Source organism: Rattus norvegicus, chromosome 10, assembly GCF_021556685.1.
Source record: "Rattus norvegicus strain SHRSP/BbbUtx chromosome 10, alternate assembly SHRSP_T2T, whole genome shotgun sequence".
Taxonomy (NCBI): domain Eukaryota; kingdom Metazoa; phylum Chordata; class Mammalia; order Rodentia; family Muridae; genus Rattus; species Rattus norvegicus.
This window is the reverse complement of record NC_141543.1, coordinates 26915010-26939728: the sequence shown is the minus strand read 5'-3', so window position 1 is coordinate 26939728 and position 24719 is coordinate 26915010. Positions and strand designations below refer to the sequence as shown.

Genomic DNA, 24719 nt, shown 5'->3' with positions numbered 1-24719 from the left:
AAACACTTACCAGTCTCAGGCCCACATTCCCGCAGTTCCTAATACAGAAAGGGCTGTATTACTACTTTGCTCCATGTAGATTGCTACCCTGTTAGTTTAAGCACCTACAGCAACAAGAGTTTGCATGGTAGCTGGAGTCAGTATCTGGAAGCCAGGGTGAGAAATGAAGTCATTTTCCATATTCTATATACTTCCCTTCTTTGAAACCACAAATAGTTTTGTTTTTGTTTTTGTTTTTGTTTTTTTCATTTTGAAGTGTATTTTTCAGGGGAGAAGTTCTCCCAAGAGTGACTCAATTCTTTTCTTCCCTTCAGATAAATAGCATTTAAAACTTTGTGGTTTTGCTCTCCTGAAATGATTCCGTCAACCAGAGTCAAAACTTCACAGCAGGAAACAAAAAAAGGAAAGAAAGAATAAATGAGTGAAAAAAGAAAAAATACAAAGTCCTTGTGACAAAGAGCCTTAAATTCTCACCATTTACCTTAAAGTGAGAGCCAATCTGAGCCATTGACCATATTGAAATGTTAGAATGCTTTCAAAGGATATGTGTGTGTGTGTGTGTGTGTGTGTCTGTGTGTGTGTGTGTGTGTGTGTGTGTGTCTGTGTGTGTGTGTGTGTGTCTGTGTGTGTGTGTCTGTGTGTGTGTGTGTGTCTGTGTGTGTCTGTGTGTCTGTGTCTGTGTGTGTGTGTGTGTGTCTGTGTGTGTGTGTCTGTGTGTGTGTGTGTGTCTGTGTGTGTGTCTGTGTGTCTGTGTCTGTGTGTGTGTCTGTGTGTGTGTGTGTGTGTCTGTGTGTGTGTCTGTGTCTGTGTGTGTGTCTGTGTGTGTGTGTGTGTGTCTGTGTGTGTGTCTGTGTGTGTGTGTGTGTGTCTGTGTGTGTGTCTGTGTGTCTGTGTCTGTGTGTGTGTCTGTGTGTGTGTGTGTGTGTGTGTGTCTGTGTGTGTGTGTGTGTCTGTGTGTGTGTGTCTGTGTGTGTGTGTGTGTGTCTGTGTGTGTGTCTGTGTGTCTGTGTCTGTGTGTGTGTCTGTGTGTGTGTGTGTGTGTCTGTGTGTGTGTGTCTGTGTCTGTGTGTGTGTCTGTGTGTGTGTGTGTGTGTGTGTGTCTGTGTGTGTGTCTGTGTGTGTGTGTGTGTGTGTCTGTGTGTGTGTCTGTGTGTCTGTGTCTGTGTGTGTGTCTGTGTGTGTGTGTGTGTGTGTGTGTGTGTCTGTGTGTGTGTGTGTGCGCACGCGCGCGCGGGTACCTCCATGGTTGGAGATTCTGTTGGAGAAATATGGTTGGACTATTTTGACAATTTTTAACCTGCTTAAATTGGATTTTTTAAAGTGCACAAATTGATGTTCTGCCACTTGGAGAACGTTTTAAAGATACCAGGACATCAAAGAAAAACAGTGCGGGTAAATCAGATGCAAACATCCCTGTATCCACCCCAGCAAAATTAGTTTAGGATTTCCTAGGGCAATGCTAAATTAGAGAATGCTCTGGCATCAGGGCAAGAACCACTGGTAATCATTTCTTTTTTTTTTTTTTTTTTTTTTTTTTTTTTTTTTTTTGGTATTGGAGGCATGGAACTGGTGGCTGAAAAAGATATCTTAATAACGTGTAGAAATTCCTAAAGGACATTAATTTCATAGATAGAATACGACCTATCATTCATATATATGTGTGTGTGTGATACAGATATATATATATATATGCATATATATATATATATATATATATATATATATATATATCTCCACAGGTAGGGACAGAACTGAGATTTCTGAGTATCTATCTCTGTCAGTGTCCTGGAAAGTTGTGTCAGTTTCTGGTCCCTTGGAATTTGAATAGCACGCGGCCTTCCCCGCCCTGGCTATTCCTCCTGCCTTCTGATTTGGTCATCAGGTATCTTTCTCCATCTTACGATAGGGTAAATCAGATCTTGAAAACAGCAATGTGTATTAGGTGCGATATCAGCAGCAGAAGCTGAAAGCGGGTTTTTTTTTTTTTAAATGAATCCAGAGAGACGGAGTGATCTACTTGATAATAAAGCTTAGCTTTAATGCCAGCTCCATGCTGTTACAGCATATTACTAAACAGCGAGAAATGTGGCACAGATGTTGTGGCGGCCATATTTTACACCATCCAAAAGGTCATGTCGCTTGTTATTACATTCGGAATCAATATTAAGTGAGCGTTCCAAATTTCAGCTGTCAGTTGAATTTATTGCCGCAAACCAAAGCTGAAGGGTCCTCGACTGTGATTCAGGCAAGCTAACAAATTAACTAATACAAGGGCATGCCTGGAAGAAGCAGGTGACCCAACGTGCCGGAGCAAAAGCTGGGCTCTTGCCTCGCCGCAAGAAAGGACTTGCTCCAACTGCCAATCAAAGGCAACTGCTACCTCACTGAGAGAAAGAAGGGAAGTGGAGAAGGAAAGAGGGAGGAGGGAGGTAGGACAGGAAGCCAAGCAGTTGACGGACCTAGGGAGTCTGTTAGACCTGTAGGGACGTTAAGTCAAAAGGTGGAAAAGGGGGGGAAAAAGGAAGAAAGGAATCTCTTTTTGTTAGGTAGATGAAATATCCTCAGAGTAACTCAATAAAAGTTAGGAGAAGAGAGTGGGGGGGGGGAAGGGAACAGTGAAAGGTAGGGGAGTAGATGATGACCAGGTTCTTGGGTGAAGTGTAACCTACCACAGTACCAAGGATCAGAGGCAGCACCCCAGGGTGTCTGCTTACATTCCTAAATTCGCCTCATTTCTGGCCTCCTGGCTTTGGCCCACGCCATGGACGTGGATACACTACTAGTTTGACTTTCTCTGTCATCTTTTCATGCATCATCGCCTCAGTCATGGCTTTCGAACCTCTGCCATTAGCTCTGGAAATGACACTTTCGTAGACCCTGTAGATGCCCATTTAATTCATTCACAGAATACCCCTATGCATGCACCAGTTACCTAATACGATTTGTTGGGGGGGGGGGATTTAAGGATTCCTAGTGAGTGGGAAGAAATCAAAGGTCATACAAAAAGCATCGTATCGAAAGGGAGGCGCACTCTCAGGTGTGCCAACCAGTGTCCCCTCTACAGGATGTCTGTCCAGTAGGATCGCAGAAGGCTGCCTGCAGCAGGCAGAAAGCCTGCATGTGACTCTGTAGACCCATGATTGGCTCTGAAATTATGCATAAAACATATCCTTAAAACCATCTCTCTGTGTGATAGATCCTGGTGCATCCGTTGAAGAACAACGGCTGCACACAAAGTGGGCAATCCAGGGATGTGCTGAGGCTTCCGTGGGTGCCAGAGCTCACGAGGCACCTTGAAATGAGACGTAAGCAGGAAGAAATTAGGTTGTGTGATCTGCTGGCAGACAGAATTCCTCTCCTGACAAACGTTCCTGCTTGAAAAAGGTCTCGGGAGATTTTGGACACATTAGCAAATCTCCAAACTGCTGATAATGTGGGGCTGAGGGTAACTAGGGCCCTCAGGTGCTTTCTGACAAAAGCAATGTGTGCTTTCCTTATCTCCTCCCGTTCTGCCTCCTGTTACAAACGCCAGTTATGATTTTTAATTGACTTTACTAGGAGCATCAAGAAAGAGAAAAAAAAACCCTCTGTAATTCTAGTAAAACAGTACTTCAGTCAAGGACTATTCATTATTCAAGATTCAATAAACATTTTTGAGTACTCACTTTGGGTATATCCTACGTTCAGTGCTCCGGGATAAAAGACAAACAAGACGGGGGTCCCCATTCTTGAAAACTGAAAGAGAAGCAGCCATTGCCTCAGGATGTCCAGTCCAGAGCCACAGGGTACAGCGCAGAATTCTGTGACCTTACACCCCACAGATTTACTTCTAGGAATTTATCCAAGGAAGCAGTGCATAAAATTATGCTTAAATGGATATTAATTGTAACGTGGTCGCTGACAGCTAAATAGGTGCTTAATGATTATTTATTGGATAAATAAGTATTATTTTGAATATTTATAACCATGAAACAGGGGGTTCTATGTGTATAACAAGGACTGGTTAAATGCTACACGTACAAACCGGAACGTTTTTAAAAATAATGTCACAAGGCTAACTCTCAGTGACACAGCTTTCCCAACTCATACTGCTAAGTGAGAGCAGGTTAGGTTTGTAATTTTGCTTATATGGAAAACACTCACATAAGAAGGGATTGGGTCGATGACCCAGCAGGTCAAAGCACTTGCTGCCCAAGAATAATGACCTGAGTCTGAACCCCAGAACCCACAGTAAGGAGGGAACTGCCACCAAAAAGTAGTCCTCAATCACCTATGTTGTGGCATACACGTGTGCTCTCTAAATAAATAATCAAACAAATATAAATAATTCAGTAGAGTACTCTGATGACCAAACTAAATGACAAAGGGTGGAACTGAAAAACAAAATGTGTTGTGTATATATGTGTATATGTGTATATATATGTGTGTGTGTGTGTACACATATATGCATGTGTGTATATATGTGTGTACATATATATGTGTGTACATATATATGTATTTATGTGTACACACATATGTATATGTATATGTATATGTATATATGTGTAATACATATATGTGTATATGTACATGTATGTGCACATATATGTGCACATATATGTACATGCATGTGATGTGTTTATATGCATATATGCATATATGTATATATGTATGCATGTATGTAGGGCATCATAAAAATCAAACCACACATATCAAAGTAGTTTGTTCTTTCATACATGTATAAGACTATTCTTATCATCATTAATTTTAAATTGTACTGGCCTAAAGGGGTCGGTCCCAGCATCTTTTATTCTGTGGCATTATGTTTTTATTTCATAAAGTTCTTCCATAAAGTAACATGTAGGGGTCTCTGTACCAGTACTACAAAAATCTTGCAAAGATATCTGATTGGGAATCCTTCTAGATGTGTACAGGTTCCCCACCAGCTCTTCCGGTTGTAGCCGCCCCTAATTTGACAGCATTGTTTGTAGCAATTTGCATGTGTTGGATTTTTTTTTTCCCAAGGCATTGAACTTCGGAAAGAGCTTTGTTTTTATGCTATCTCACTGGTGCGTGCTATATTTAACTGAATTGTGAAATTAGATTAAAGTACAACGGGCATCAGTAGGTTTGCGAATAAACAAAATTTCGAGGAGCAGGAGGGGGGAGGATTACTAAGAAACAGCCCACGAGCTGTGTGGCGTGGATATGTTTCTAAGTTCTCAGCAAGCAGCGTGGTGTGGATGGATTTGTATGCTTTCAGCAAGAATGTAGTATACTAGCAAGCCAGTCAGATGGCAGTGGATTCGGAGAGCCTCAGGAATGTACACTAGACAGAAGAGCAGCCAGAGAAGGAGAACCAGATACCACCATCAGTAGCGTGGGTCTATGAAGGGGAAATTACAGTACGTTTGCAGTCTGCCTGTTCTGCATCATCCAAACGCTTTGCAGGGGATAATGTACTTTCACACGCATATCACTCATTTGCTCGATTCCTTGCTGACAGACATTTAAAATTGAAGTTGACGTGTGCCTAGCCCTGAGTGCCACTGGTTGTTTAACCTGAGTCTGACAAGGCTTTGCAGCTGAACCTCCTAGCCTTGAATCTGAACTCTGTCACTTTTTACGGGTGTAACTTTGGGAAAGTACACTCTGGGACTCTCAGTAGTGCCCTAGTTTGTATAACTGTAAAATGGGGATAGTAAGAGCAACGTCTAGCAAACCAAGGGGTTTGTGAAAATCAAATAAAATACAGAATGATCCCAGGAGAGGGCTTGCTGTGTTAAGTGCTTCTGTTTCTCTTACGGTCCTGAAGCCTTCACAGAGTTCCGACTTCTAACTTGTTATCCAGAGCACACTCTACATGGCGTCCAGAGGGGAATGCCAGCAAATGGCTGATGGAGTGCCAGCACATACATGTATTTGATGCTACAAAAGTGAGGCTGGGGATTGCGACCCATGGGCTGATTCTGTCCTAATGTCTGTTTTTATAAGCAAAGTTTTCTTGAGATACAGTCATCCTGTTCACTTACCTATTGGCTGTGGCTTTTATTTCACACTGCATCATCAAGCTGACGGAGAACTTAGAGCAGAGACCACATGGACTACAGAGGGTAAAGTACTCACTGGGCCTCATAGAAAACGGATGGCCAATCTGCTGTTGGGTATAAGTCAAGATAGTGTCCTCGTGGTGGGGTGAAGTAAAAAGAGTTTATGTGCTTAGAAAGAGGATTCTTAGAAATCAACCCACATCGTTTGTGCATGGATTATCTGAAAGCTACCAGAGCTAGGAACACACATACATACATACATACATACATACATACATACATACATACAAAAATACATACACACACACACACACACACAAATGATTTGGTCGGCAGAGTAAGAAATGATGTCAAGGTTATCAAAGGTATTGTAGGTCTAGTCAGAGAGCCATTACAGGCTTTGGGGCAGGACAAACATACAAATAGCTTAGCTTAATTTGATGCTCTAAAATGTCAGGGGCAGTGAGTGTAGACAGTAAGCACTAACTGGAGAATTCACAGGTAGCTGTTGCATTTCAGGGTCACAGGAAGAGCAGTGGGTAGGGAGAGGAGATAGAAAATGGGTTTCAGATAGTTCTTAAATCCTTAATCCACACTGGCATGAAGGAAACTCTATGGGTTTCTTTCCTGGAAAATCATAGTAGGATATAGCCAATGGTAGAATTTACCAGAATTTCCAGAACTATGGTCTTCATAAAAAAGAGGAGGGGGATTAAAATTGTGATTCTAAAATGGGCTAGTTAATCTGGAACAGATGCGTGATACACTCTATCAAGATCATGTGTACCAGAATGTACAATTACACGTCTTACACACACATACACATGCTTGCACATGCCCAAATGGGCCTCATAGGTTTTAGTGTAAGAAAACAGCCTGGAAACTGTCTTACTCCATCCGGATTCCTCCTGTCACAGTGAGTCTCACCTCACCGGTTATCATCGTCTGATCTGACTTGCTCACGACCCAGTCCTTGGCTAATGGTGTAAGCGGTGTTAACGCATATCAGCCTGTCACCCTGATCCTGGGCTTTCTTAAGAGTCCTTTGTTGCAGTACAGAACATCATCGTGGTAATGAGGTGGAAGGAAAGAAGTTTCCATCCACAGTATAAAGTGATAGAGAAAGGCACTCAGCATCCGGTGCTTTAGAGAGCAAGCAGACCCATAGTGGAAATGGCAGCCCCATATGCAGGTTCAGGCTGTCTCTGTGCTGTTTCTTCAAAGATCCCTGCTCATTGCCAAAGCCTTCGGATGTAGGCAGTCTTTTTTAACAGCTTGCAAACAAGAAACAACAGCAGAGATGACAAAAAGGGTAGTCACCACCCTGACCTACCTAGAACCTATAGGATCCAAGAGGTTGGGTAGATGGGTCAGTGGCTCCGCCATGGCCAGGACCACGTGCTGTAAATCCCGGAATGCACTAATGAGCTCTGTAAATATTCTCCAAATTAGTTAGCTACATACGCCGTGGCCTTGTTTAAATGAGGATGTATTTATTCCCTGTCACCCTACGTACCGTGTGACCTATTAGGACCTGCTCTTCCTTTGCACACTTAGCATCTATATCCATAAAAATCTTCAACACCAACGAGGGCAAAAACACTTGAGTCGCAGACATCTAGGACCTGCCATTCCATGGCCTTCCCTGTTCAGGTTGGAGTCGAGAACGAAACCAGGACAAAGGAGGTTCAGAGAGAGAGAGAGTTTGTTTTCAAAGAGTTGGATAAGCCTGGACAGTGCAATCGTCACGAGGGGAGCTGCTGGCAAATTCTGTTCTTTCTCTATAGCAGCAAATGACGGTCAGCTGTCTGGAGCCAAGGCACCGGGACAGCAAGGAAGACGGTAGCCAAGCTTACGGTTCCTTACTGCACGCTTACCTCTGACTGCCAATGGCCTTTTTGAAAGGTTTCCCCCTCGTTCCCCATCTTTTGTGTTTTATATTATTTATGTATTATTATTTATGTATTTTATATATTTTATGTGTTTTATATTATTTACGTATTACATTGCTTTCTGTTTGGGGGTAAAAATAGATTTATAATAATAATAATAATAGCACTATTATTGCTAAGTCCCCGAGTGCAACGAAGGAGTGAAGGAAATTCCTCAGATGCACACATTTCCGTGAGATGACCGAGTGGCTTTTTAAAAACAAACATTCAATATTCGGTAAATGATAATATCGGCGCTGTGGCATGAAAGTCAAAATTCTATATGAAAGAGGTCAACAAAAGCGTAAGTGTGTGTGGAAGCCAGAGATTGGGGTAAGTTTCCTTTGGTACGTCCTTAGAATCTAGCTCTGTAGGCAAGAGTAATTTTAATTTTATTGGTACTTGTTTTATTATTTTGAATTATGTTCATGGGGGCGGGGAAGCATCCCGCAAAAGGCAGAGGAGGGTATCAGGTTCCCTGAAGCTGGAGTTACAGAAGCAGACAGAGCTGGGTGTCGAGGTACAAACTCCAGTCTCTATAAGGGCAACATGTCTTAGCCACTGAGCCATCTGCCCAGTCCCAACAGCAACTTAAAGGCTCTAATAACCTGTTTGCTGATAGTAGAAGGAATGAACAGAGGAGATCAAGTGGGTATATGGAAATTCTGAGTTCAAGGCCTTGAAGCTCTCTCTCAGAATTTATGCAAAGAACAGGGACGAGTAATCGTCTCCTGCGTGGTTCTAAGTGTTCTTAGAATGAGCAAGCTTCCGCCATGGCTAACTACAAAACAGGATTTTGCCTGCCAGTCCAGTTGGCTGTCCCTGCTCTCAGAGATGCCCACATATCGTCCTAGGAAGGTTTGGAGCAATGTGTTCTCACCCACCTCGAAGGCTCTGATCTCATCTCCAAGGCCAAGCCCTTTGTGATAGATAACATGCTCAGTGAACCCAGACTTTATCAGGGAATTCAAGGGAAGGAAAGATTTCCATACTTAAGTGAAAAAGATGTAAAAGAACAACACAAAAAAAGTAAGAGGGAACAGTCAAACTGCAAAGGAGACAATTAAAGAGACCAAAAAAAAAAAGTCCCCTTGGCTGCCTTTTGGGTACATTTTTTTCATCTTTTCACCAAGGAATTGCAGGCTTTCAGTTTTCCCCACCTCGGCTTAAAATACTGTTCTGGAAAAGAACGGCCGGCTACTGAGAGGTAGCTTTGGATTAAAAGGCAAATGTAAGGGAGTCAAACAGCTGTCAGACTGTGGCCAACGCAGACACCGCCCATGTCGCGGGCTGGCTTAGGCTAGCCAAGAGTCAGCAAACCTGTAGCTAGAACCCTATTCTCCCTACTGCTAACTGTCAGATACAAGCCTTTTCCTGGCTTGCATTTTTTTTTTTTCATGATCATCTGACGCACTCGATGCTTCTGCTCAAAACCCAGGGAGCAGTTACTTCATTTTTCAAAGCACAAAGGACCGGGCGCTTTTAGTTTTGAGTGAAATCGCTGTTTTCGGCTCTCGCCGTGGGAGACGAAGCATCGATCGGCTCCCACTGTAAACAGGAATTCTTTTTCCCGCCTTCTCTTTTGTTTTTGTTTGTTTTTCCACTTCATCCCCGCAGGACAGTTGTGTGCATCAGCGTAGCACACCAGGTTCGACCCACTAGGCAAGTCCAAGGAGAAAGGGTCACGTGAGACGGTGAGGGCCAGGCTGAGGGGATGCTACAGGGCAGGAGGGAGCCATGTTTACGGATGACCAGTGGGCGCTGCGGGGCAGACCCACATGGCACTAGCAGCAGATTCCTCCGCTGGGGAGCGGAAGATGACATTGCAGTAAGAAGGGTTTCTGAACCCCGGTTTAACAAGCCCTCTGCAGCTCCAGGTCCAATCCCCAGGAAACTCGTTAACGCAGTTAGTTGCCAGGGCAGTGTGCACTTAAGACAGGGAGAAAGTGCAGCCACTCCTCAGCCTCCTGGATGCCAAGGCCGCTCTTCCATTCATTAGCTCAGCCTGCTGACCTCACAAAGTTGCTCTCGGCCCTGGGAGAGCTAGGAGAAGTTGAATTCCAAACCACTGGCTTGTTTCTCTTAAAATATTGTCGACCAATATCTGAAGGGGTTTTTGTTTATCGGCAAACCATTTGGTCCTGATGAGAAATCACACAGACTCTGCAAGGCCTTAGTCAATTTTAAGGATACAGAGTATCCCAAATAATACTCGGGCTTGGGGTGAGAATAGGTCAGTGCTTGGGACTGGGAGAGAGGAGATTGCGGAAGTGACTGAGGCAGCCACAAGGCAAAGCCTCCTGACTCGTGTACGGATAACTGTATAGAGGCGTCCACGTGTGATCATTGTTAATCCAACAGAAAACAGTGACAGGGACCCAGCAATGGCAGATAGAACAACGGGTGAAAAAATCAGCATCGAATTCAACTCTGGACTCAGTTACTTCAAACGTTTTAGCTAGCTTTAAACAGACTGCTTAATTTTTCAAAGCCCCCATTTCTTCTTCTATGAAATGGGAAAAACAGTAATAAAACATAAAGGTATTTGGTGTGCTCCCTCCTCTCCTACCCCCCTTTTTAATTTGGGGAAACTACTTAGGACCGTTAGGAGAGAAATAAATTGGAGTGTATGCAGTAAGAGCTTAATGGTTGCTGTTTCCTCTCCCACTCCTCTTCCTCCTTCTTTTCTCGTGGCTTGATGAGTTTAACAATGACTTTTTATATAAATCGTTCGCTTTTCTATTTCAAGCTTAATTGAATATTTAAATAAGGTAAACTCTAAATGTGAAGGGGGCGGGGAGTCAAAGGCTCACGCAGTCCCTGCTGCTGTCTGAAGGTGTTCGGACCTAGTGGTCTCCACTCACCTGCTTTTCACCTTCTCCGGGAGAGGGAATGATGTGTCTTTCAGGTGCCAAAAATATTTTCCTGCCAGGCACCTTAAATTTGCATTTGTCATTGTAATTCTTTTGTTCCAAAAAAAAAGAAGGGGGTGAAAAGAAGGTGAACGGGGGATGTCACCGATTGGCAAGAAATATCAAAATGTGTACCTCTATCTCTTCAGAGTATCACACTAAATTGAGAGCTCGCATTATTTGGGTTCAATTCAAGCTAGAGAATCCAAACCAGCAAGGAATGATTTGTGACTCCCAGTGTATTTAACTCAAAACTATTTCAATAAATCTGGGAATTCATCTATAGCCAGTTAAATTAAGTTTTTTTTCAATTTGGAAGGAAACGGTGCCAAATTGATAAGGTCTTTTGAATTATTCTATCTAAATATACTTAATCTTCATTAATGCAGCCCTGTATGGTATTTTGAGCCAATCTGAACAAGAAAATTTTTCACAAATTTAATTCTTAAAATAGAATTTCTGGGTTTTTTTTTTTCTCTCTCTCTCTCTACTATACAGCCTGCCTGCCAAGACATGTATGCTAGAGGATTTACGTACATAGCAAGTTTTTCTCCTAAATTCTAGCCCACCCTCATTTCTGGACACATAGGATGTGATTCAATACAGCTATTGGAATGGCTTTATTGTCCCTCTTTCCCCGCTCGGTACTATGTGGAGATGAGTGAACTACTCATTAGCACATACTTCATTTGGGGAAATTATCTCAAGGAAGTTTATTTCGTTCCCTTTTTTCCCCCTCCTTTGTTGATGTAGCTAATGAAACAATATGCATTTCAATTCTCAAGGATCTCTGGATTCAGACCTAGAAAGCAGCTAACACACAATTGATTTCCAGCCCTGCAGGAAAAAGGGGGAAGCAGTGGAGAAGTCAGATGGATTGATTGCTGAGATACAGGCCCTGTGGGATGCTCCGATAGCATCCATGTCTTGAATGTATGCACAGTCCCCTCGTCAATAGAAAAATCCCCAGGATAGTAACTTTATAGAGTCTACACAGCAGTTTAAATAGGCAGGTGTGCTAACCACGGTTTAGCCCTCTTCAGATCTGCCTGGCCACTTAAAAACTGCCATATTTCAGATAGGGAGGTAGGGGGATGGATCCTGGAAGAGTTCAGGAGAGGAGATGAGGTTGATTGTGATCAAAAGACATTGTACTAAATTCTAGAAGAGTTAATAAAATATTTATGGATAAAAGGAACTACCAAGTAGTCCACACTCAACACTAAAGCCTATTGCTAGGTTTGCTCATACAACAACCTTGCAAAGCAAACATGATTGTTCCCGAGGGTCAAGGGTCATAGAGAAAACATCTACAGCTCAGGATCCCAAACCCTGTTCTTTGTGTCCCTGTGATCCTGTGTGCCAGAGGCAGGGCTGGGGACATAGAGGGAAATTCTTCCAGTCGAACCTCGTCTGGTCTCTCTGGTTTGATACTTTTTTGCAAACTACTTCTTTAAAAGACATTGATGCATCGCTCTTCTTATTTCACTGAGAAATCTCTTCACAGGGAATTAAGAGGTTTTCCCCACTTGTACCATAACTGGTACAACTGGAACCTGACTGGTTTGTTTTTTTTAGAAAGGAAATGACTAGACCAAGAGGATAGAGAAATTCATAGCTAGCTGAATCTAAGAACTCTTATTTTTATCACTGTCCTGTGTCTCATCTCAGCTATGTCTTTCCTCTGACTTCCTGTGGAATAGAGATGCACATCTTCCGTGTTTCCCTTTTTCAATTCTTTGGAGCCAGACTTCCTTCTCCCACAAGGAAGTTCTGGTTACATGGTCTACAATACTTCTCTGTCTAATTGTCCCAACAACCACGTGTCAGCCTGTCTTCTCAGCTCTGTTTACTCAGGCCTGCACAGGACGCATCTCCCTGACATCTTTACATAGGGTTATGCCAACAATGCTCTCTTTGACAGTAAAGCACACAAGTATGTGCGTTCCAGCTACCTAGGAAGGGAGATAGCTCTTAAGAGCAGCATGGTTACAAGTGTAAGTGGCCATTCCTCTGCTCATGGAGACTGGCTCTGAAAAGCACACATGACTAGAGTTAATTCGCACGAGACACAATCCCTAATAAGGAGCCAGGGATTATTAGTTCATAGTATCAAGCAGTGCATGAGAACCCATGTGGTCACTATCTCTGTGACAGATGGCCCAGAGTCACACAGAAGACCTTGTGCCTTTTGTCCTTGGTTATGCTTACAAAAATGATATCATTAATGTTAAATTTGTTTTTGGATTATTCTATATGGCCATGAAAATTCATCGTAGAGGGTAGTCCGTGTGTATCCTACTTTGACAGCTTTGACTTACTGAGGGAACACGGACCTGGCTATAGTCTTAATTTTAATGTTGGATAATAGGTTCAGATCCATCCACAATTAAGGAGCTTTGTTTGGAATTAGGCCAACTACTTTACCTTAGTGTCCCCTCTAACGTGATCTTTGGGAGTACGACTTAAAGCCACGTGATAGGTGCAAGGTCTCAGCATGGAGCCCGGTGCGTGAGAAGTGTCACCTGCCTGTTACGTGAGTGATTTGCCTTCAAAGATTTTAACATTATGAAATTCCTTGAAATGCATAAATTATAAACTGATTTAGAGTAAGGACTTTCTTTCTTCTTAGGAAGTCCACTTTATAAAGAAAAATGTCTTGTTTACAGTTCATTGTTGTGGTACAGCTGTTGGTGATGTTTATTGACGGTATCTTCAAGCCACAGTGAGGCTCTTAGCAAGACCTTGGAAGTAAGAGAGATAGCCAAGTCCTTGGACAGTTGGTGGCAAATGTCAAATAGGAAGAATCTTCTACAAACAGCAAAACCTACATCATCAGAGACACGGGAAATGCTCATCCCATTCCCATCATGGTCCAGCACTGGGTGCTGTCTTGCCTATGATCCTTCAGAGGCACGGTTTCTCTTAGACCATTCAACTATGGCAGAGGAACAGTGCTTCTTAATTATGGAGCCTGGAAGTGACATACATCATTCCCCTTTCATAAATAATCCTGCTGCCCTTCCTAGACACTTATGAAGCTGTGAGATTGTGTTCTAGCAAATTCTGTTCCTCATGGAAGGTCAGGGTTACAGTCCGCTTCGTGGGGACCACATGGGCCACAGCTCTACTGCTGTGCTTTTCACGACGAACGCTGAGACCTGGGGTTTTGAGGAAGAATTCTGTGTCTCACAAACAGGGCATTTTATGGCGAGTATGGTTGCTTTATAAATGTGTCCTAGTTGCATGATGATATTAATGAAGCAGAGAAACTGAATGGATCTCAGAAAGAATGGCAAGGGTAACAACTGCGGACATTTGACCTCCTTGCTGGTTTTTCTCCTAACTTCTGCCCAAGGTCTCTGTCGCCAACATCAAAGTGGGGTCACCACAGCTCTGTCTGGAGGAGTACTCAATAACAGATCCTGAGTACAGAAGAGGTCAGTGGCTGCTTTGCTCATACCCACTTCCTGTGTGTCTACCAAGCCAATCCACATCTTCCTTGGCTTGTAGGAGGAGAGCAGACACTAGCCCCAAACAGGTTCAAGAGCAGATCCCAGCTTTTCTCCTCTGACCATCCCAGGCAGTCCTGTTTATTCCTGATCCATGGAATAGTCCTCCTCCAGGGTGCTCGCTCCCTCCCTTTCCCTCTCCCTCTTCTCTCTCTCTCTCTCTCTCTCTCTCTCTCTCTCTCTTTCTCTCTCTCTCTTTCTCTCTCTTTCTCTCTCTCCTCTCTCTCTCTCCCTGTCCCTGTCCCTCTCCCTGTCCCTCTCCCTCCCCGTCCCCGTCCCCGTCCCCCTCCCCCCTCTCTCTCTCCCTCTCCCTCTCTCTCTCTCCTCTCTCTCTCTCTCTCTCTCTCCCTCTCCCTCTCCCTCTCCCTCTCCCTCTCCCTCTCCCTCTCCCTGTCCCCCTTCCTCTCCCTCTCTCTGCCCCCCCTCTCCTTTCTGAGACAGTTTCTCTGTATAACTTTGTCCTGGAACTCATTCTGTAGACTAGGCTGTCTCTCAGAGATCTGCCTGCCTCTGTCTCCCAAGTGCTGGGATTAAAGGCATGTGCCCCCACTGTCGTGGCCACTGTCAATGTCCTGTTTTTAATGACTATTATAGCAACTATGCAGTCCCTCCAGTTGCCCCTGCCCACTTTGAATTTTATTTTTTTGGCAAGCCAACTTACTGTGTGATCTCATTTGTGTGTTTTCAAACCCAACCATGTTCGTTGGGATTTTGTCCTTAAGGGAAATGTATACAGCGTGTACTGTACAACCAGAATACCCTTCCTCCGATCTCTGCTCAGATAACAGCAGGGTAATGTGGGGCTTTGATGTTGTTTCATTTCCGGAAGGTTTTTACTAAAAAGATCATACTTAGCACAGAGCCTGAGACATAATACCTACTTCCTAACGGCTATCCAACAGATTTTTATTGCAATTGCCTGTGCATTCCCGCTTTAAATGTTTAACTGGGCATTCTATCCCATTGTAGTTTACAGATAAAGAAACGGCATCGCAAAGTTTGAGCTACCCATTGGCTAGTTTCTTGATTTAACTTCCAGTTCAGCTCTTTGAGTGTATTTTTTTTGTTATTAGCAGACAGAATAAAAAGCAGGTTTTTAAAATATATATATATATATATATATATATATATATATATATATATATATATATATGATGAAGTCATGCCCTGTCTTTGATGCCTGCGCAGGGCTTCCATTCTGTCTGTGTGATTTCTCTGCATGGATGGACAGCAGAATGCAGTCTGTGCCTTAGACTGTTTAAAGCCAGGCACAAAAGAAGTCACACTGGCCGAGTCCATAGCTGACAAAAATGGAAGAGACTGAGCTGGTGAAAGAAACTGTTAATACAGACCAGAAACTTTTTAAGCTATAAAAAGGAACGTGCCCACTGAAAAATCTGAAAGCAGAAGTTTTATTTGGGTAAAACGATGTTCAGCTCTGCATGATTCTGACTTAGAAAACGCACACGCTTGCCTTCTCTAACTGCCAGAGAATGAGTTTTTAACACAGAGGAACCAAAATAGAGAGAGGGGAATAATGGACCTTCAGATGGTGTGTGCCCCAAAGCAAACCGAGCCACGTACATGCTGAAGTGCCTGCACCTTTCAGAGAAGAAAAGACAGGGGCTGTGTCTGTAACTCACGGAACCCAGTACTGCCTCCGCCATCTTGCAGCCAGGGATGACAGGTGAAGGGGTAACAGATGTGAAGAGAAGAGGTATGGCTTCTAAGTCACTTGCCAGCACCCGCTTTATAACTGCCTCTCCACCTCATCCCCACACAGAGCACACACCCTAAGCCCCAAGTGGTGGTATTGCCACCAGGCAGCATTGTCTGAAAACACAGCCTCTCCATCAAATGCTTTCACTATTGGACACAGAATGCTTCTCTATCTCTGGCAGGGCAGACATTCAACGACCTCATGGATTTTCCTTTATGTGTAATCCAGTGAAAAATATGCCTTTGTCTTTCATTTTTCACCCCGAACCTTAGAACGGGACTCAAAATCTCATGGCCATTCACATCACTGCCAAAGGTTTCTATTTATCTGAGTCTATAACATATCAATAACTGCCCCCTGAGGGTGCATTTGGCTTGGATTGTAAACCCCAAGTGTCTAAAGAGAGAGTCTCTGTAAAATCCGTAGGATTTATCTGGTGAAGCACTGCATCCTTAATAAAAAAAAAAAAAAAAAAAGGTCTCTAGTGATGTTTCAGCCGCAGTGTTCCAGGGTTTTTGTGCGCCTTTTAATTCCCTTTAGTACACTGTAAACTCTTAAATACTGGGACTGTGTTATATATTCTGAATATATATGTGTGTACCTTTGCATACCTGTATATTTGATGTATAACATAACAGACACATATATTACTTTTGGAGATGTATGAGTATTCCATACAGTGCACAGCAAGTGCCAGAATGATATGTAGTAAGGTCTTAGTGTCTGTGTGTCTGTGTGTGTGTGTGTGTGTGTGTGTGTGTGTGTGTGTGATGTGTGTATGATGTGTGTATGTGTGTGTGTGCGTGTGTGTGTATATATATATATATATATATATATATATATATATATATATATATTGAGTGACTGAGTAAATGACTGGACTACTGCACAGCACACAGACCAAAAAGAAGTAAAACTCAAAATATCAACAGCGAATCTCAAATTCTATAGTTAGAAACCGAGAAGGGAACTTTGGTCTTGATTTTGGCTTCCTCTTACTTTTTAAGGGAGCAAACCTATTTTGTGTAACTTATACCTTGGTTGAAAAAGGCTGACTAGAGTTGACCATGTTTAAAAATATTCTCGGCTCCAGGATATCTGGATCTCCAGTGTTCTTGACCCCGCAGACAGCCTGACAGGTGAGCTGTATCTCACATCAGGTGGAGTGCAGAGGCACGTGACCGCTCAGATAGTATAACATATGTTTCTGGGAGCCCAGCTTTTCCTTTGGTTTCTCAAGACAAGGTTTCTCTGTGTAGCCCTGGCTATCCCAGACCTCTCTTGCTCTGTAGACTACGCTGACTTTGAACTCTCCACCCACCTCTGCCTCCCGAGTGCTGGGATCAAAGGCGTGTGCCACCACCAAGCCAGGTTTTTCAACATCTCATATTGTCACCTCCGAAAGGGAAGGATGACTGCCACTTGCCACTGGATAGTAAGCTCTAAATACTGCTTTACTCACAGTGAGGACTTGAATCTGCCTAGTAAGGACGAGTAAAAAGTCAGTAGAGATGGCCACAAGTCTCACAGCCTGCCTTGTACAATTCCGGGAGTGTTTCCTGGCACAGAGAATCCGAGGACGTTAACTTTAGCAAACCCAAGTCCAGGCATCCCAAGCCTTCCTGGTAGCTTCCTTTCTGGTCAGTTTTCCTTTCAGGAGAAAATGTGGTAATGGCTAAGATGATGTCATCACAACCTATACAGAGCCGGCTGTCACTTCTGGCTTAAAAGCTAACTTAGGGGTGACAGCAGAGCCTGGTGGCCCCTGCTGGATGTGATGTCTGCTTCCTGTCCTCGGTATCGCTGTCACTTGTGCAGAAAGGTGTTTTTTTAAAACACATCCCAGCCAGAGGTATCAGGAGACAAGACAGCTCCATGTGGCTCTAGAGGGTGCCTTGAGAAGAGAAGAGGCATGCTCTGTCCACCTCACTGATTCTAAGGGCTCCTTGGGAGCCACAAAGAGCAGTTGCATACATCCTTAAGTTTGGAGATTTTCTCTGAAGCTGGCTTCACACAATAGAATCTAACAGCTCCCTGGGAGCGGTTACCAGAGGTCATATAAATCCGCATGGAGGGCTTTACTGCCTTTCTTTTTTATTTTTTAAGGTGACTCATTTTTACCCCAGGAGGTAAGAGTCTGTTAACAGGCATTTGCATGATAATATCCATGTCGACATGTGCGGTGTTATGGAAAGAGTTCTGTTGTACACCAAGCACCGTTTCCTCCGCTTCCAGGCCGCTTTCTCTTCTGAGGTTTCCAGCCCTAATTGGGCTCTCCATTTTGTCTCTTTCCTTCTGCCCACTCTGCTGCAAGGAAAGCATACAGGGCAAGAAAAACCATTCTTTTCTGTACACCCACACTCCCTGGGTTCTCCAAGAACATTGGGAAAAAACATGTTCTTTCTGGCTTTTAAGAATAGGCAGGGTGGGCTGAGAGAGCCTCTACCGATGGTTAAAGCCCTACAGAGATGTCTGCCCTTGATTCGTGACAGAATTAAGACAGGAAATGATATATCAACATTCTTTCCTCTCCTCGCCTTCCCTTTCTTCCTCCCGTCTTTCTGAGCCTTGAAAATGAAGGAAAATCGGGTTCCCATCTAGGCCTGACTACTTCCCACTGTCTCTAAACAAATGACATCTCTGATTCTGACTTTTCTGTCTGTGAAGTGAGGAGATAGTAGTAGTCTCTTCAGGAAATGGACGGAGGGCCTTTTTAATAGATTAAAGTATTAAAAACTGTAGCTATTACACAACCATATTTAACAGGTTTTGACAAGCGCTTAATAATGTTTTCTCCTCTTTTCTAATTTTTACCTCTTCCCAGTTATTTTTCTCTTCCTTTGGAGGGAACCCCATTTGTTTACTATCTCATCTCACCGGCTCTAGTCTGTCCCTAAGAAATAGTCAGAAGCGAGGGAATACAGGGAACTACATCCAGGGCGGCATAGGGCAGCCCGCCGTAACTTTGTAACTCTGCGGTTTCACTTGTGCGTGCACCTTCCTGCGTGTGGAGAGAAATATTAGAAAAATGTTAATAAGCCCTAAATTTGAGAAGTAAGAATAGAAAAATGATAGACAGTGAGGAATATCGCTTAGGGCTCCTCTCCCCAACAATTATTATTCCTGAATATTTAAATTCTATTTCTATCTACCTATTTAATTGAAGAATATATTACAGTAGGATATGTTACCCACCAGACCACTCTGAGCCCAGATGAAATCCAAAGCTGTGCCCGGTTGGGCATGAACGATGCCAGTACCATAGGTGGTGTGTGTCGGCCAAATAAAACTCTCATCTTAGAGATACAAACGTTTCCTTTGGACTTGGCAAACACGCACAGGTCTCAGAGGGGTTTCTTTTAGTGCCGAACTTTGAAGTTGCACTGGCTTTGGTTGCTCCATTTGAATAAACGGGCAGCTGTTAGAAAAGCCAGGCCCTCAGTAATTCCTTTGGAAGGGAATGTTGGGGGGAATATATGCTTAAAAAGAATGATTCCCTTGTCGGGGAACATCATTGCTTCTGGGTTCTGGTTAAGGGGGTGAAACGGGGATATCTAAGACTGTTGAGTTAGAGTGATACAGTGGGAACCCTGAAAGAAAATAATCAGGTATGTGTCCTGAGTGAAGGTTTCCTTAGAGGAGGAGGAGGAGGAGGAGGAGGAGGAGGAGGAGGAGGAGGAGGAGGAGGAGGAGGAGGAGGAGGAGGAGGAGGAGGAGGAGGAGGAGGGGGAGGAGGAGGAGACAAAGAGGAGAAGGAAACATCATAGGAGTTAGAACTATTGCAAAAGCAGGAAATTGCCATGGAGAAAATGCTGCACTGTTCTTGGGAAGTCAGAGGAGGGAAGGCAACTTGAGATAAAGCCACACGGACTGGAACTCCAAAGGCAGAGAAGCCAGATTCAGCACAGCACCCTGCCCTCGCATGGGCACCGTAGAAACTGCTGAGATCCAGAGGTCAGCCCCTAGTGCTGTGCGCTGCCTCTCCAGTTATAGCTGATTTCTAATGTCGTGCTTTTTACACTAGATCGTAGTTAGGGAGGGAAGAAGAGGTTTGCACCGAGGGAGGGAATGTGGTAGACATTATATGACCTCCCCCAGTTATCTTTGCAACTTTGCTGTATTTCTAAAGATATTCCCAACTAAAGATTTGTTTTACAGAATCGTTAAGGATTCAGAATCCTGAGTAGAGTTTGTTGTCAGACCTGAGGTCTGAGGATGGGGAGTGAATGAAAAACACACCTAGCATGGGAAGAAGGGGGAGGGGAAGAGGGGGAGGTACAGGCATGGTAAAGATAGACATTGGTGGAGGACAACAGATCCTCATTCTGATGGAGAGCTATTCCTTTTTTTCTTTTTCTTTTCTTTTCTTTTTCCTTTCTTTCTTTCTTTCTTCCTTCCTTCCTTACTTTTTTTAAGAGACAAAGTGGTAACATCTTAGTTCAGGTTCTGAAAGACCGATGTTTAAGTCTGTGGGAAGAGCAGTTTGCAGGAGAGATCTGCACAAGCAACCAACTAGAGAGCCCCTTTTCAGGGAATCATTTTGGGGAAAGATAGAATTTTAGACTTGTTCTTCCCAGTGGTGAGTCTTTTAAATAACATCATCGTCTGGGTGACCGGGGGGGTGGGGGTGGGGGGCTCATGAGTAAAGTTGAGGAGAATTTAAGGAAGAAATCCCCCAATGGGTCGTGTCAGATTCTGCTGGCAAGTGACCCAGACACAGCTCCCACTGTCGGAAATCCAGAATTGGAAGTTCCAAGGGATGGGGAAAGCCTTGAAGGCAACTGTGAGTGATGAGACGGAGGAGTCAGGGGAATCAAAAGGCCCAAAGTTAAAGGGAGGGGAGGACGCAGGGAGATAGAAATGAACCGCGCTTTTAAATGCAGCTCCCATTAGCAGGAGCCCTACATATGTAACTGGGATGACTAATGGCCGTCAGGAGAAATGTGTCACTAAAGGGATAGAGATAAAAGCCATATTTCCAGAAGGTTGAGAAGAGGGGGGGGGAAAGAGGCACAATGCACAAGATATTACTTCTTTAGCTTGGCCAGGGCACAGTGGTGTAAGTCTACAGTCTCAGCACTTGGGAGGCAGAGGCAGGATCGGAACGTCAAGAGAAACCTCAGTTACACGAGATTCCATTCAACGATGGCAACCAAACACAGAGAGAATTTTCTTTAGAAAGAGGATGGCCAGTCCTGTAGTTGTGTGTGTGTGTGTGTGTGTGTGTGTGTGTGTGTGTGAATAAGAATGTAATTGGGAGAGGGCATTGCTGGACAGAAAGACCCGAGTTTGGTTTCTCAGAAGATAACCCACAACCACCGGTGACTCCTGTCTTCAACAACAGAGAGGACCTGGGGGGAAGCAGAGAACAGCGCTAGGAGATACTATGGATGCCAGGGAGTTAATGGGAAGGAAGCAGTGTCCTCTAGAAGTCAGAAACAGGAACAAGGGCACCTGTAAAGAGACTGGTTTTGTCTCAGCTGACACTGTCTTCCTGTCTCAGCCAAAGCCAGGGCTGACACCTAACTAATCTGTCCATTTCCTCTCTTGGTCTCTGTTCTTTGGGCCCCCTTTCCCCTGAAATGCCTCTGTAAGCCTTTATTCTCTGGATGAAGATCAAAATCCTACAGGAAGGAGTCTCAGTGACACGAGCCCCGCCCCCTGCAGTCGACTCACACCACCTCTCTTCTCTGCTGCTCCCATGTGCATCGGCTCATTTGCTGCCAATCATCCTTCCAGTGCCTTCCACCTCGGAGCCTTTTTCTTTTACTTCCTTCTGTCTTCCCATCCCATCCTGCTGCTCTTGGCTCGGTTATCAATTCTGGATGAGCCATCCACAATTTTCCGTAACCCCTGCCACACGCACACTTTTACAGTATGTGCTTTTCTTTTAGTGAAGTGTTTGTTATAGTTCATTTGGTGTGTGTGTGTGTGTGTGTGTGTGTGTGTGTGTGTGTGTGTGTGTATACATATATATATGTGAGAGAGAGGGAGGAAGGGAGGAAAGAGAGAGAGAGCGAGCATGTGCAGGCAGGGGTGGAGAGATAGATAGATAGATAGATAGATAGATAGATAGATAGATAGATAGGGAGGGAGAGAGAGAGAGCGAGCGCATGTGCAGGCAGGAGTGAAGCACTTGTGAAACTATTTGATGGGCGTGTTTTCCCCTTAACAGTCGAGACTTCCTTAAGATTCTGAGGGTGCCTTTCCCTTTCTGTATCTCCTCTGTATCGGCCTGGAAACAGTAAGTAGAATGTGCACATCGCAAGTTCATTAGAACTTATTAAGGTGGGCTGCCCACATTCAAGGGGATCTCTGGGATGGGCCTCTCTAGCTGTCTTTCATGGTCTTGCAGCAGCTGGAGCAATCTTGTCTTCATCTGCACCATTAACAGGGCATTTGTCAACACAAATTGTAAGGAGCCCCTTACAGGTCGGAGCCCTACAAGAACTGCTCTCCAGTTTGTCACCAGTCCCTATTGAATACCGTGCCAAGAAGTTGTTAGTGTCAATAAGGAAGCAGAATCTCTCCTCGTTATTAATTGTGGCCTCACATTTTGCTGGGGTGAGGATGTAGCGATTGTCGGGTGCAGAAGGATGCTCTCGGGGTTGTCACATCTACTGATTCGGAGACAAATCCACGCCAAGTCCTCCGGTCTGACACTTCGGTGTGGGAGGTGCCACTTGATCTCCAGAGCCCTGACCTCCTTTTTTCTTATCCCGTTTGCAGCTTCCTTGCATTAACTAGGAAAATGGCATCCCCTTTAATGAGCGGAAATATTTATCCCCTTTAACTGAACAGCTCTTAGAAGCAATTAGCATTTAGGGAATTTCTTGTTTAGAAATAATGTCTGCATGAAATTACCCATTATGGACTAATTTGAAACTGGAAGATAGATGATCATTTTTTTCCCTGGGATGGCACCTGCAAGCATTTGTGGGAAGGGGGCTAGCAGCAGTGCGATTGGGAGCCGCCCTTTTCCATCGCTGTGTGTATGGCGGGTAAGCAGAAACCCTTTGACATGCAAGCATTTCAGAGGACGAGGAACATGTTCCTTTCGAGTGGTGCTATTTACCTGTCATTTCGTATCTGAAGGTTGAGTGGGCTCTGTGTGTCATAATTAATTCGTGTATTGCCTTTTGGCCACTGACTGGGAAATAAAGAATGACATTATGTGTCAAAAAACAAATCCTATGTTAGGAAAAAGGAAGGAAAGAAAATGTATTGCTGGATGGCAGCTTTTGAGGGGTGGGGGGATCCTCTCAGAATTAGTTTACGGAGGACACACAGACTCCACGCAACAGCCTGTAGACATACATACTTGAATTGGAGCATTATGACCAATTGGTGGCTCTGGCCAGAATGGCTGAACACGGCTACATGAATACAGGTTGAACAACACCAGTCAAAATGCCATCAGAAAAATCTCGAAAAGCTAAAAGACATGTCGGAGGGTCAACATAATTGTACAAATGAGAGAAACATGGCAATTTTGCATTCTATATGGAAAGGAATCAAGCTATGTAAAATTATTCTGGGAGTATCTCAGTAGATATATATGAGGCAGGTGTATTTGGTATCTAGACTTGAGTCCTACCTCTACGTTATGACATTATGTCTTTGAAAATATTCCAAAGTGTGTGTGTGTGTGTGTGTGTGTGTGTGTGTGTGTGTGTGTTGCAAATATAAAACACTTCTGATGCCAAGCGTTTGAGACAGGAGCTCTTTCACCTAAACAATGTATTTTGGTGAATGGCTATTAAATTTCAGCGACTATGCAAAAATGCCTTCCATGTCTTACTTTATTTACTCTTCCTGATGGCCCCATTTTACTGAAGAAAAAGTTGAACCACGTGGTGCTAAGTGCATGCTGACAGTGGTAGCATTGGTTTTTAGTCCCAGCGCTCAGGAGAAACTCTGAGTTCAAAGCCGCTGGTCTACAGAGCAAGTTCCAGGACAGCCAGGGCTACACTGAGAAACCCTGTCGCATAAAACTAACAAAAAGAAAAAAAAAAGAATTGATGCGCAAAGTTATTCAAATTTATTCGGCTAAGAGATGAAGAGTTGGGACTTAGGCCAGCGGACTCCAGAGTCCTAGCCAGAGTCGTGATATTCCAGCCACATAGACGTCACGCTCAACATCATTCCTTCAAGCCAAGGCGTTCTGCTCTCAAATGTAATCCTACTCAGCTTTCTAGAGTGCAAACACTCTAAATGGGCCATGCCTGTGTAAGGACCCTTGTGAAACAAAGAAACCCGGTGTCAGCCACCCAGTCTGTACCCACCACCGCACCCTGTAGAGCCCACCCACCAGCGTAGTGTTGGGCTCCACTCTGATTGGCTGGAGAAGGGATCAGGAAATGAGACTGGAAGGCCAGCGGTAGGCCAAGCAAGGATGCGAGGCCGGAGGGACGCTTTCGGTGGGTGGTGCTGCCTAACTAGGGCTGGCGGTACTCACAGGCCAGCACTTCGCAGATTCTGCATTTTTGCCTAGGGCCAGCCTTGCTTCAAAGCGAAACTTCCACGGAGAAACTAAATAAAGGAAAAGAAAAGCCAAAGAGAACAAATTCCCATTTAGTCAGCTTTTGCTGTCCTTGGAGGCTCTGTGTTGATGC

General features: G+C 44.0%; 1 protein-coding gene across 6 annotated transcripts in view; it reads left to right on the top strand.

Moving 5' to 3' along the window:
- The window catches only part of Tenm2 (teneurin transmembrane protein 2), a 1226262-nt gene that overhangs the window by 759864 nt on the left and 441679 nt on the right, over positions 1–24719 (top strand).